Source organism: Octopus bimaculoides, chromosome 2, assembly GCF_046866305.1.
Source record: "Octopus bimaculoides isolate indiv1 chromosome 2, ASM4686630v1, whole genome shotgun sequence".
Taxonomy (NCBI): domain Eukaryota; kingdom Metazoa; phylum Mollusca; class Cephalopoda; order Octopoda; family Octopodidae; genus Octopus; species Octopus bimaculoides.
This window is the reverse complement of record NC_142929.1, coordinates 123,157,237-123,162,331: the sequence shown is the minus strand read 5'-3', so window position 1 is coordinate 123,162,331 and position 5,095 is coordinate 123,157,237.

Genomic DNA, 5,095 nt, shown 5'->3' with positions numbered 1-5,095 from the left:
AGTGTAGTATATTGCCACTTAAGTGTGGCTGACCCCTAGGGGTGGATGTTACTGTTGCTTTTAGCCCCAGGAGGACATCTCCTCCAGCTGGCTTATCGACACACGTATGTATATATATATATATATATATATATATATATAAATGTATATATAAATGTATATATATATATACATTTTAGTGAGGAAACACACGTAGTGGATATATATAGAAAGAGTAAAGAAGAAAGAACAGAGATTTGTTTTACAGGATTTAAGAGTATATTAGGGCCATAAGTAAGGACCGGTTTCGCAATATATCATTTTCAACTCTCAGCTTGACGAGCAATACGAAACTGGTCCTTCAATTATGTTGGAAGAACAAAACCTTATTTTCTACTAAATAGTATATCTTTATTATCATGGCTCTAATATTCTCTTAAATCCTGTAAAACAAATCTGAGCTTTTTCATCTTTTCTCCTTCTCTCTCTCTTTCTCTCTCTCTCTCTCTCTCTTTCTCTCTCTCTCTCTCTCTCTCTCTCTCTCTCTCCCTCCCTCTTTCTCTCTCTCTCTCTCCACACACACACACACACATATACAGGGTGCGATGAATATGAAATAAAAATTTTAAATGGCGACATCCTGTACATCCATCCATCCATCCATGCATGCATACATACATACATACATACATAATACATTCATATATATATATATATATATATATATATATATATATATATATATATATATATATATATATATAGAGAGAGAGAGAGAGAGAGAGAGAGTTATCTGAGTCACAGTCTGGCATTTTCACTCTATAAATTATTGTGTGTTATCGCCGTAAATTTGTCGGGAAATAAACACCACAAGCAAACGCCTTTCACCAACGCATAAAATTGTCTGGTAAATAATACTCAGCATTACGTGAATAAATCGTAAACGGCATCCATCGTGTTTATGACAGGACAATTTTATATGACGTCACTATGATACCATGAACACTTTGAAATCATATTTTCAATCATACGAACCTCCTTGAATATTATTTTAGTAACTGTAAAGGGATTTTTTATACAGTATACAATCTACTATTTCTGTGGTGGCTCCTTTCCCTTGATGCCGTAAGCACGTACTTATTTTGCTTAACGGTTAATCCGGTGCTGCTTTGTGAACACTGTAAAGCTTGTAAGACGTAACGTAGACAACTGCAAAAGAGACTCCGAATCCATGGCAAGTAGGAAGGGACATAGTAGGCATTCTGATTGCGTTCGCTCACCAGAATTCATCCCCACGTTCTTGAGCAGGGCCTTAGACTCAATTTAGGCAGGTATGTGAAGCTACTGGAGACTGTGGTCAAACTCTGGCTAAAGAGGGTTGCTGCAGGAAGGCTTTTTGCGTGCTGCAAGATTTGGTTCTTTGTCATATCTCCGGAAAGATACAAAAGTGGTTGTCAGAATTTCTACGAATTCCCTAGCCCCAATTTCTGGCCTCCTAATTTCCTTGTTTGTAATCCCATGGATTACTATGTGTGGGACGCAGTTGAAAAAAGACAACTGCTCTGCCTGCAGCATATATGCAACATTGCATATATGTCTATTGTGTGTGTAGCAGTAGATAAACCGAGCTTTAGAAAACACAAATGGAACAGTAACACCCACCACCACACCACACTACATCACGAAAGACAGAAGAGAATAGAAAAAAAGGAGGAAAAAAGTTGTAAATAATACACAGGCACATACAGGGTAATACACATACAATAGACATATACACTTGCCTGTGATACATATAAGAAATGAAAATAGAAATAAAAATCACAAATAAATATATAAATAGACAAATAAATAAATGTATTTGTCACGTACCAGTGATAAATATAAGAAACAGAAATAGATAAAATATAAATAATAAATAAATAAATCCATATAAAAGGCATGGATACAAACAACATACGAAGCGAACCCATATACACACACACAAGTAATTTCACGGACGGTTACAGCAATATCAAAAACAAGAATAACGACGACAGAAACAGTGGCGGTGACAACGATGGCAGTAACAACAAAAACAACTACCAAGATGGCAACACCGTGGGCGAATACACAAACACAGAGCGATACAGGGACTGTACCAAAGTTTCGGGTCTTAGGATGAGAGCAGCACAATGAGGAAGATGCTGAGGGGAAGCCATACTGCTGCTAAGAACAGTGACACACACACAAGCATACGCACACACATACACACACAGACACACAGACACACACACACACACACACACACACACACACACACACACACACACACACACACACACACAAACACACATGCATACACACATAAACACGGACGCAAACACATGCTCACATAAGGATACACATCTTAGAAGAACAGAATGGAGTAATTGGAGCAAGAGCACACACGGAAACGAAAAGTGTCGCTGAAGAGGTCACAGATGTGTGATGAAAGATTACCAGACAATGGACATGTGTTGAAATAAAAAGAAAAGAACAGTAATAAATGTGTGAAAAACAAATATATAGTGCGTGTGTTTCTTTGTCAAAAAAGAAAAAAATGTTGGGTTGGAGGAGATGCTTATATATATATATCTATATGTATATATATATATATATATATATATATATATATATATATATATATATATATATATTGTATAATACGGGGTCCGGTGAATAAATTGTTGTCTAAATTACACAAAGAGGAAAATAACACTGACATCTTATTTTAACATATATTTGCCAAAGTGCATAAGAATATCTTGAAATAGTAAAGAGTAAACTTATTCAATAAAATCACCATTGGCTTGAAACACACCTTCCAGACGACTTCGGAATCTCCTGCAACTCTTCTGGACGGTCTCCTTGTTTAAGTTGATGAATTCTACCATAATTGTTGCCTTCAGTTCATCTTTGGTGTTACAAGGAGTTTTGTTGGTCTCTCGCTCCACTGCGTCCCACACAATAATGAAGGGGGTTGCGGTCTAGAGACTTAGGATGCCAGATGTTAGGGGTGATGTGGTCACAGAAATTGTCTGTGACTGGATTCTTCTGCGTGTGTGTCATGATGCAGAACCCTGTTGTCAGATATACGGTCTTCCAGCAGCCACCCACTTGAGCCAGGGCAGCATTACCTTCTCCTGGTACTTGACATAGGCTTCCGTGTTGAGTTTGAGGCCGTGTGGAAAGATGAATGGAGGCATAACTTCGCCATCACCAGTGATCACTCCAAACACCATGATGTTGATTGAATGTTTGATTTCTATCACTCGCGGTACATGTTTTAGGGACACGGCAAGCCAACGGCTGTTTTGTGTTTCACCATCTGATCCTGGCAGAAATTTTTCTCGTCTGAGAAAAACCAAAGCATGTTGGGTTGGAGGAAATGCTTGAATTTGTTCAAAAGCTTCGTAGCGCGGTCCTTCCTCTTGTATTTCATGGCTTGGGATAAAAATTGGCCTTTCTCATCTTGTAGGAGAAATACCCGAATGTCTTCAGGCATTACCTGCTTGATAAGAAACTGAGACGCGCTCACGCCCTTGGTGATGGACCTGATTGACTTGGAGGGATCAATCATAGCCTGCGCCACACCAAAAAAATTCAGGAGTTCTATTCTTATCAGAACGCTCAGAGTGAATTATCCGAGCCGCCGTACCTTCGTAATCCCCATTAGACTTATCCAACTCTTTCCGAATCCTCTACACTGTCCTCAGATTGACACCCAAACATTCTGAAATGTTCGTATTGGAGCTTCCTGCGCGAATGCCAAGCAGTATAGCAAGTCGTTTCCAAACTTCTAATAGAGTGAATTGCATCATGGTGCTGTTTTTCTCACAGACCGTACCCGACTGACCCTACTATACTGTTTAGTCGACAGATTCAAAAACAAACAATGTACCTGGGAGACATTACAAATATACAATGGCAACGATTTACTCATCGCACCCTGTACATAAATACATACATACAAACACACACACACACACACACACACACATGAATATATATATATACATATATATAATACACACATACTCACACACACACACAAATATAGATTCAAGGCGAATATGGTATTTAAGTTTTGGCACCAGAATTAAGTGTGGTATTACCCATACAATTCCAAAATAAGGTGATTAAAATCAAAATAAGCAACAAGGATATCCATAGTTAATGCAGATGATCGTTTCACGCGACTCCATTTATTTATTTATTTCTTATTTATTTTTTATTTCATTATTAATTTATAATTAGCTTTTATTTATTCACATATTAATTAAGCAAATATTGGTGTCTCGGGTTTTTCAAACTTAGCATATGTAAAACAATACTGATACATTATTCTGATTAATAAAAACTATGAATAGACATTTACTGTATCTGTACACATATAGCAACTTTATTTTATATACTTTTGACCTAGGTGCCTTATGCTAAAACTTCCCCTGCTCCATTATAAACTGGTCTGCTAGTAGAGAACCTACTATAGTAGGTTGTCATTAAACCCCAAAAAATTTTATAACCATATTGTTCATGTATATTGTTTATCCCTTTCCCTATAAAGAAAATGCTAGTGCCCTCTTAAGCTTTGAATCACTAGGTCTGATAAGATGACCTATAAATCAGAAACAGAAAAACAAATAAAATCAGTGACAGTTAAAAATCTGCTTAGAATTAATTACTAGCCTGTATGGCCTGGCTAAGTCAAAATGGTTTTTTGTATTCTTCCTTTCTACTTGGAGAGTTTAAATGTAGTTACAAAAATATGTCCTTCTGTTGAAATGAAATTTCAGTAAATTTCTATATCTTTGTGCAGCTGAGGATTGCTCTGCATTTTACATTTGATGTAATGTTCACATTGCTTAAATAAATGGAGTCGCATGAAACGATCGTACTGCATTAACTTTGGATATCCTTGTTGCTTATTTTGATTATATATGTATATATATATATATATATATATATATATATATATATATATATATATATATATATATATATATATATATATATATATATATATGTATATATATATATATATATACGGAAAAAAGTAAAAGTAGAAAATGCTAAAATAATTTTATAAAAAACATTT